A 10272-nucleotide genomic window follows, 5' to 3' on the forward strand; every position below is an offset into this window, starting at 1 on the left:
CTTCCTTCCTTCCTTCCTTCCTTCCTTTCTTAAAAAAAGTTGTATGCAAATCACTGCTATAAAGACATTTAAGATGACTTTAGCAACTTTAGAATTAATTAATTCATTCATTCATCCATGTATGTATAGAGATAATTTATTTCTCTTCATGCACATTTTTATGCAAGTAACCTTTATTTATTTATTTATCATCTATCTATCTATCTATCTATCTATCTATCTATCTATCTATCTATCTATCGATCGATTGATCATTCGATCGATTGATAATGTATTTTTCCTGATGCACATTATTAATTCTAGCCACCCTTATGAAGACTGAGAAAAATTACCTTAAAATTAACCTAGAATAATTGAAATGTAGTTTTGGACTATTTATACTTACATTTCAGAATATATATCCAAAGCATCAATGTATTACCTGATATTAGTGTGAGATCATATATCATCAGAGCAATGCAAGCAAATCTGTGTTTATCTGAGATGTGACATCTCACCTTCTCAGTTAATTCATTATGACCTGACATTTCCTCCTGTCTGTTTTTGAAATATTGAATCTCTTAATATGCCCGAGCTCATCTCCATCTGTTCAGCGGCATTACGTATGCGCTGTCACTGCTGCGGTGACGGATGCGAGCACATGCCTCTTATCTGTGTGTCCTGGGCCTTGCACTTCCATCCACTCTCTTAATGCACAGGCACATCGAGGGCACACTGAGCTCTGCATCCTTATCCACTGCTCCTCCAACCGATTTTTGCATTTCCTTGGTGTCTATGGGGAATGAACCAGTGGTTTATAATTAAGGAGAAGCTGTCAATGCCCAATTTGAGTTAGTGATACAAAGCAACCCTGATGAAAAGAGCAGCATTGCAGGTCACAAACAAATGCTGTGTTTTGGAAGCTAGTTGGTCTTCACTAGCTTAACCGCCAGTATTTTACTTGGCCAACCCATTTTACTATAAATACCATGTTGGTTGAGTGATTTGTTGATCATGTTTTTGGTAGTAAATAGCAATGCAATGCCGGTCCACCAGCAACATCTCTCAGTTTATTGTCTTTTGTGAGTTTGATTTTGGACTCTTTTTTGGGGGGATTTTGGCAGCTGTGTAACACTCAAATTTGCATCCATAATTCCCTGGCCGGCTGTCGTGCCACTTTGCGCTGTGGTCCCATCACATTTCAAACAGATACCAGATGTAGTCACTCCTGTGTAGTAATTTGTTTGGAAAAGGGAGTTAATTATTGCCTGTGCGCTCGTCTTATTGGACCTTGGAAATGCTGTTCTCTGTAATAGCACATTTTGAGTATCTTTCAAGAATGTAAAAAGGGAAAAAACCTTTCAATAAACTCAAGTCTTAATATCCCGTTTTACTGATCTATTATGTTTACCATACAAAAGAACACAGAAAATGAGTAAAATAGCATCTGAGGAAAATGTACAGGTTGTATAGAAAGACTAATTTCACAAACAACTGAACCAAGCTATAATTTTTTCTGTCAGAGAAGGAAAAAAAAAAGTTCCTCGCACACACCACCGAGGCTATCAAGAAGTGTCACTGTTCACGGTCCATTACAAATTCAGCGGACGTTTCTTCTCAGTGGTTTGCAATGCACTCTTTTCAGTCTGCTCAGACTGTGTTTTTCATGCACTTTGTTGCAAGAAAAAAGCGCATTTATTAAATTAAGATTTATTACAAGATGGTAGATTAGAAAATCTCAATAGTTAATGCCAGTGCTCAGCCAGAGGAAAGATTCAGTTATAGTATATTTGGAAAATGACTGGTTGCATAAAGATAGCAAAATAGATTTACTATTAAGTAAAGTGCTCATATAATATAGACTACTGGAGTTTGAAGACTTATTTACAACAGAATAGTGTTGCATGCTTTAATTACTCTAAATTATACAGTACTTTGCAAATATCCCAGAGGACATTTATTTGCTCAGAGGTTACTTCATCAGACTTATTGTTAATTTAAGAATCAGTTTATATCAAGTCAGATGATTTTTTTTTTCCCTAAAATTCCTCAAGAAAAGTCTATGAAATAGTCTAGGACATTATTTGACTTGTTTTCTGCGGAAAATGAGACTCAGTTTGTTCTCCACTTAAGGTCATGGCTGGCTATTAAGGAGATGTGTGTGGTTATGCTTTATGTACTTTTTCAGTGATTGGAAAAGTTTTTGTTTGCGTGCAAAGATGCTTTTTAAAATGTTTATTTTTCTTATTCTTTTTTTTTTCTACAATAGGTAAGGTTGCCATTTCATCCTGTCACCTTTGCATTGGTCATTTCCACAAGAAAGAGTAGGCCACTGTTTTCCTCCTTATCATTACAAAGGTATATAAAGTTATATTCTAAAGGTCTTCATAAAAGCTGTCCACAGAGAAGACTCGGAAGTGCAGCATTTAGCATGAAAAAACAATATTTTTTTTGGTGGTACTGGCAGTTAATGGCCATGTTCAGAATAATATACAACCCTTACTATTTCTGCAGTATATTATGAAAGCCTGCTTCCACCACTGAAAAAGGTAAACAAATAAAAAGGTTAATTGTGACTTTTTTTTTCTCGCAACTCTGACTTTTTTTTCTTAGAATTCTGTGATATAAACTCGCAGTCGCAAGTTACAAAATCAGAATTGCATGATAGAAACTCGCAATTCTGAGAAATAGTCAGAATTGCAAGAAAAAATTGAAGGAAAAAAAGTAAGATGTGAGATTTAAACTTGTAATTCTGAGAAATAAAGTCAGAAATTACTAGATATAAACTCTCAATTGCGAGAAAAAGTCAGAGTTGCAAGATTTAAACTTGCAATTCTGAGAAATAAAAGTGCAATTTTTTAAAATAAAGTCAGAATTGCGAGTTTATGCCTCACAATTGTGACCTGTTTTCTCAGAATTGCGAGTTTATATCTCACAATTTTTACTTTATAACATCCTGATGCCAGTTTATATGTCACAATTCTGAGAAAAAAAAGTCAGAACTTGCAATTGCAAGAAAAAAAAGTCAGAATTGTGACAAATTAAAAAAAAATTAAAATAATTAAGAAATTAAGAACATTTATTCAGCAAGGATATATTAAATTGATCAAAAGTTACAGTAAAGACATTTATATTGTGTTAAATGATAGCAAAGCTGACTTTTCAGCATCATTACTCCAGTCATCAGTGTCACATTATCCTTCAGAAACCATTCTAATACGCTGATTTGCTTCTTGCTGCTGCTTAATATTTTTGAAGAAACCATGATCTGCAGTGATATTTAAGAATATATAGGCTTCTGCTTTATGTTCAGGGATTCATTAACAATGAAAAGTAATATATATATATATATATATACACACTCACACTCACTGGCCACTTTATAGGTACACCTTGCTAGTACCGGGTTGGACCCCCTTTTGCCTTCAGAACTGCCTTAATTCTTCGTGGCATAGATTCAACAAGGTTTTGGAAACATTCCTCAGAGATTTTGGTCCATATTGACATGATAGCATCACGCAGTTGCTGCAGATTTGTCGGCTGCACATCCATGATGCGAATCTCCCGTTCCACCAGATCCCAAAGGTGCTCTATTGGATTGAGATCTGGTGACTGTGAAGGCCATTTGAGTAAAGTGAACTCATTGTCATGTTCAAGAAACCAGTCTGAGATGATTTGAGCTTTGGGTTACGAGTCCGACTCTCTAACCATTAGGCCACGACTTCCCCATTTTTGCCAAACGACAGTAATTTTCTGTAAATCTACGTCAGTTATGGTTGCTTCCGGGCGAGCGGATTCTCCGCAGCTTTCTCACCTCCGCTCTGTTGCTACGGCTCATCAGGATTATAGCGCGTTCTCAGTGATTTGCTGGTCTGCAGCAGATTTAATGCGCGAGGTAAACTGTTCGCGAAACGCTCGCCCAAGCGGAAAAATGCGCTGTTGCTGTCAGATCTCGATTGCAGAGAATCACATTGTGTTTGATGCAAAACCAACTCGACTAAATCAAAAGAAAAGAAAAAAAACACTAATTGTATATTTTTATTTTCTCAAGCAAAGCAAATTTAAAAATTCCACTGAACAACTTTCATTTTTGGTCATAGACAACGTATGTTGAAGATATACGTTATTGTCAACGTTATTGCCTAAGCGGTAAATAAAAAAAAAAACTTGTATAAAAAAAGTTTATAAAAATGTGGGCTATATAAAATTTGAATAATAGCAAACATCATATTGTTTGCGTATGCTCGTGTTGCTTACAGTTGAAGTCCTTATCTGGTTTTATTATTGTTTGCAAGGTTGCAACTTTTGGGTATTTTGCATGGTCCGGGTGGGAGTTTTAACTCCTATTCACTGTGAATAAAAAAATAATTAAGATTGGAGATGAATTTAATTTACAAATAAGTTAGGAAATGTGCATACTTTTAAATCGACACCTGCCACGGTGTTTCTTATTTGTCATCTGTGATCCCTTTTGAGTGTCCTAAAAACCAATAGGGGGGTTGATCTTATCACTCAGCATACCCGGTTAAAAAAGTCACCGCTCGCCACTGATATATATATATATATATATATATTAGGGCTTGGCAAGTTAACACGATGTTTTGAACAAAAAGCCAGTCTGGCCTTTGAGCCATATATGATGGTAAATGATACTGTCTGCCTCCTCATGTCAGACCTTCGGGCACGGTCAGCAAGGCCAAGCAACACTGGCCTGTGGAGAAATCAGCAGAGGTCACCTTCATCTGTAGAGAAGAGTTAGCCATGAACTGAGCTGATGTTAGTCACAGCAGGGCAAGATCAAAAGCTGTTCAAGTTTTACATTTACTTTTGAATTCAGTGACTTAAACATCTCTTGTAAAATCTTTTAAAAGGAAGCATTTTGGATTTATCTTGCTTAAATAAAAGAGCATGATCAACTATTCTAATATTCACAATACAAAACACCATTTATAACAATATTTATGGAATAACTGATATATGTCCACAATTTAATTATATATTCATGCTCTTTATTAATTATAAGACAAATTGTGCAACAAGTATGCAACATTTTACAAAAACGGGGAGGTGGGACTTTATGCATGTACTGTAGCTAGAAGTGCTTTAATAACCAACTTGCCAAACAAATTTGCAGTTATTTGAAATATCACTAACAGAATCACCACATCTTGAAGACAAATTGTTAAAAATTAAAAAATAAAAATTAACCATTATATCACTTGTTCACTCACTGCAGTGAATGGGTGCCGTCAGAATGAGTGTCCAAACAGCTGATAAAAACATCACAATAAAGCAAACTTCAGTCCATCAATACAACATCTTTTGAAGTGAAAAACTGTATGTCTTCCAGTGAAAAGGTCCAACCTCGGTTGTCCTCTCGCATCAAAATCCACAGACATATTTGTTTAGAACTGTTTTGACCTGTTTTCACTTGTAAATGGTGCTTGATCTGTGAATATTTCTCTTCTGATTGAGATGAGAACTTTTTCACTGCATAAAGCGATGTTATGGAAAAGGACTTGTTTGAATTTAATAATTGTCTTTATTTGTTTTAAAAGACGCTAGTTGATAGACTGAATTACTTGTGGATTATTGTGATGTTTTTATCAGCTGTTTGGACTCTCATTCTGACGGCACCCATTCACCGCAGAGGATCTAGCTAAATTTATCTGAATCTGTTATGCTGAAGAAACATCTTGGATGGCCTGAGGGTGAATAAAGTTTCAGAAAATATTCAGTTTTCGGTGCACTATTTATTTAAATGCTTCAAAAATTTTACATGTTTTGATTTGAATTATTGAAATTAATTTTTAAAGTTACATTAGAAGAAATTCATCCACACGGTGTGAAAACAAGGCTTTAATTACCCAATGTCCATTCTCAGAAGTCCATTCTCCTGTAGATGTAGTAGGAAGACAGACATGGAAAACTAAATTACGACTGTTTTTAATGCTCAAAACCTGCTACAAAAGTGTGGAATAGTAAAGCTGCAGAAAACATCTGTTATGTTGCATATATTAAAGGGTTAGTTCACCCAAAAATGAAAATTAGCCCATGAATTACTCACCCTCAAGGCATCCTAGGTGTATATGACTTTCTTCTTTCAGAAGAATCCAGTCGGAGTTATACTAAAAATTGTCTTTGATCTTCCAAGCTGTTTAATGGCAGTCAGCGGGTGGTGCAGTTCATCAGTCCAAAAGAAGTGAAATAAAGCGCATCCATCCATAAAAGAAAGTGCCTCACATGGCTCCGGGAGGTGAAGAAAGGCCTCTTGTAGCGAATCGATGCGTTTTTGTAAGAAAAGTAACCATATAATCAATTTAATCTAGCTTGCGCTCACTGTTGTAAACAGAAGCAGTTCCGGGCGGATGACGTATGAGGTCGGCGTTGCACATGCGCCGCTCAGAAGTGACGAACGCGGAAGCGCAGGGGAGAGAGATCAAAACAACAAAACGGTCACGAATTAGAAGTACAAAACGAGGATTTGTAAAGAAGAATTTCGGATGATTTCGATATAAGCCAAGAGGAGACTGGTTTTCCTTTGCCTAAAGTAAGGAAACTTTGCTTCCTTTGCTCCTGTTAACAAACGTTGGATTTCACGAGACTCACCGGCGCATGCGCAACGCCGACATCTTACGTCATCTGCCCGGAGCTGCTTCTGTGTACAACTGTTGGCGCAAGCTAGATTAAAGTGATTATTACATTTTGAATATGGATATTTTTCTTACAAAAACGCAACGATTCGCTACAGGACGCCTTTTTTCACACCCCAGAGCCGTGTGAGGCACTTTTTATTATGGATGGACACGCTTTATTTCACTTCTTTTGGACTGATGCACTGCAACACCCACTGACTGCCATTAAACAGCTTGGAAGATCAAAGACAATTTTTTATATAACCCCGATTGAATTCATCTGAAATAAGGAAGTCATATACGCCTAGGATGGCTTGAGGGTGAGTAAATAATGAGCTAATTTCATTTTTGGGTGAACTATCCCTTTAATTTGTTATGCCACAAGCTGTGCATTTCTACTCCTTTTGTCGAGGAGTAATTGTGTGATCCACATTAACACTGAGCAGTGTTGCTTCTAACTTTGTTTAAATGACTGCAACATCACTTTATTCATTATTCATGGTCTTTTACTGACTTTTCCCGCCGTTTTCACTTTCCTACGCAAATTACAGTGTTTATGTGTGGCTCATGTCACAGTATTTAAGCTGTGAACACAGCATTTAGTAGTCCTTTTTATCTCATTCAGTGCAGGGCTAAGTTGCTTCTTCACAGGAAAAGCCCCGTGCGCTGACCTCTCCTTCCCCTTACACTCATATCTGAAATTAATTAGTGGTTGAGGCGCTGTTATCTCGCCTCTCTTTTTACAGCTTAATTGACTAATTATGAAATCACCGAAGTTGCAGTGAAACACTGGTGGGTTTTAGTTTGGTTCGTTTTTAAACGTGCTCTCAGGAAAGCGACTTGCGAGAATGGACATTGGGTAATTACAGGCTTATTTTCACACCGTGTGGATGGATTTCCTACTGCTCTGAACTATTAAAGACATACGGGGGCTCTGACCTGATACTGAACTTTTTCAGATTACTGTCAGTGCCAAGTGACCCAGCGCAAAATGAGAGCAGTTAACCTTCCTGTCAGGCTCAGATACAAACACACTAAACAAAGTGATGCAAATGAATCCATTGCGCCTCAGGACAAGGTCATACTTTGCACGTGGATTAAAAATATGGTGGGGATGCATAAAAAAAATAATCATTTTATCGACGGTTTTGAAGGGTTATTTGAAGCTTCACATGAAACACTATTGTCTGATTTTTATTGATATTATTTCATGCATGGCTCATTTCCAATGACCACTGAATGCATCTGAATAGATTAAATCAATCCCTACTGCTGAATGAAGGCTTTTCCTCTAGGCTATGAGTTGAAAATAAATTGACCCCAATCTTAGATATACATTGGCTGTGTTTACTGTTCCTTACCAGTATCCTTGATTATGTGATCATGTGGCTATTCAGTTTACCACAGCCTAAGTGATTTTTAAAACAGACCTACCTGGATAGAGCGGTCCATTAGCATTCCCATTGTTCTCAATGGCACTTTCTGGGTTGGCACGCACACACTTGATATACGCAGTCTGGATGATGCAATCTTTCCTTCAAGGACACTCAGTTCTGGAAACATGTTGTCATGTGACAATAACTCTAGAGCTACTTGTAGACCACAGTGATTAGAATTTCTTCCAACCAGTGTTATTTTTCCCTATTTTTTTTAAGTGTATTTATTGTCTTTTGACAAAAATGTCAATCAAATTTAGTTAAATATTTCTTCAGGTCATATTGATTCATTTATGACTGTTTTACTTGCTACAGTTTAGAAGCTGGTGTGTTGTGAATTCTTGGTAGGCTGTATAGAATGCAAATATGTGTATGATGATGATGGTTATTATTATTATTATTATTATTATTTTAATATAGATAATAGATACACAACTGACCACCGTTAATAATTGAGAGTAATTTGTGAAGGATCATGTGACACTTGAAACTGGAATAATGGCTGCTAAAAATTCAGCTTTGCATCACAGAAATAAATGTTTTTTTTTTAAATATATCTAAATAGAAAATAGTTATTTTAAATTGTAATAATATTTCTCAATTATATAATAATATTTCTCTGTTCTTACTTTGTTTTTGATAAATGTAGTTTTAGCCAGCATAAGAGACTTCTTTCAAAACCAATAAAAAATCTCAGTTATTCAAAATTAAACTACATATTAAACTTCACTTGCATTTTCCCTGTTAAATTGCTAATATAAGTAGTTTAACAGGGAAAATGCAAGTCTGTTATTTTACTTATTTCTTTTATTTACCTTTTTTAATAAAAATAAATAAATAAACGTTTAGTTTTGAATGGTCAACAGGGCTTAGATTTACTTTCCAGATCAGTTGCAACCAGTCATATATTTTCAAATCCTCAAAGGTCACAATGTCTTTATTTCAGTTGAACCTCCCCCCCTCCCCCGCCAACAAAAGGCAGTTTAGGCTGAATATTATCACTTTTAGAGATGCTTGTTTGTAAAAACTATAACAGAAGACCATGTGTTAAGGAAGTGTAGGATATAGAATGAAGAAAATGGGCATCAAGATGATAAAGTATGGCAGCAAAGTGGGATGAACATGATTTGTGTGGAAATCTTTTACAACCCTCACATTGTCCTCTAAAGGATGACTTCTCTAGGCTCGGGGATGACATGGCTAGAATGTTAAATAAGCTTGGAGGAGTTTTACATTGTCACACTGTGTCACTGGAGCATCTGGATGAAGTTAATCTCGAGGGCCATTTGAACAGCATTAGCCTGCTGAACACTCCAAGCGTAGTGACTTTCCTTCTCAGTTATTTTGCCCATATAGTTTCCATTGCCAGCTAACACAGTCAGTAGGTTTTTAAATCTGAAGATTTCTGTTTATTTTATTATTTTATTTTATTTTTTGATTACCTTATATTTTATTTTTGATTACCTTTTATTTAATTGAAACAGTGTTAGCATGTCAAGATTAAGATTATAAATTTGAGAATTCATATGCATAATTTTATGAGATTAAAACAATGGAGTAAGCCATGAGATATTGTGCATTACATTGATTTTTTTGTGAAGAAGTTTTCTTAGTCATGGCATCAAGTGGAGTGCACAAAACCTTTTTCTGATTATTAGTCTAATCCATGAGACAAATCCAAATGTACTTTTAGAATATTCAGTCTTTTTCTGGCCGAGTGTCAGTATGTGCTCATTGATTCATCCCTGCTGGCAGAGTGCAAGCAAAACACGCTTTAATGCCTGTTTAAATAAAACATCCCAAATAACATATGTTAAATCTGGACGTTATCTGGCTTTTTTGGGTGACATGCACAGTGTCAGGCTGTTTGCAAAGGATGAATGGCAGGTGATGTGTGTATATGTGTATATGTGTGCAACATCGCTGATGGGGTTGGCTGTCAGACTGTTTATTCAGAAGGAAGCTAATGGTAATTTATCTGCATCACTCTGTTGCATCTAAATAGCATGCACTATTTGACTGTTATCAGCATCTGTTACATGCATCTCTCCATAGGCAGGTGTGTAGCTTGATGTGTTTTGAGTTTGGAACGATGGTTTCCTGTTGCAGCACTTGCATAATGTGGATTTGCTTGTAATGGTAGGTAAATGGAAATAATATATGGTATTTCAGATACAAGTCAATAACCCATTAATTCAGCTACATGTTAAAAATATAAGCAT

The 10272-nt window shown here is 36.0% G+C and overlaps 1 protein-coding gene across 1 annotated transcript in view; it reads left to right on the forward strand.

Annotated features, from left to right (window-relative positions):
- The window catches only part of LOC107673995 (receptor tyrosine-protein kinase erbB-4-like), a 150797-nt gene that overhangs the window by 56439 nt on the left and 84086 nt on the right, over window positions 1–10272 (forward strand). The gene's annotated exons all lie outside the window — the stretch shown is intronic.

The sequence above is a fragment of the Sinocyclocheilus anshuiensis genome, unplaced genomic scaffold, assembly GCF_001515605.1.
Source record: "Sinocyclocheilus anshuiensis isolate Anshui unplaced genomic scaffold, SAMN03320099.WGS_v1.1 scaffold348, whole genome shotgun sequence".
NCBI lineage: Eukaryota > Metazoa > Chordata > Actinopteri > Cypriniformes > Cyprinidae > Sinocyclocheilus > Sinocyclocheilus anshuiensis.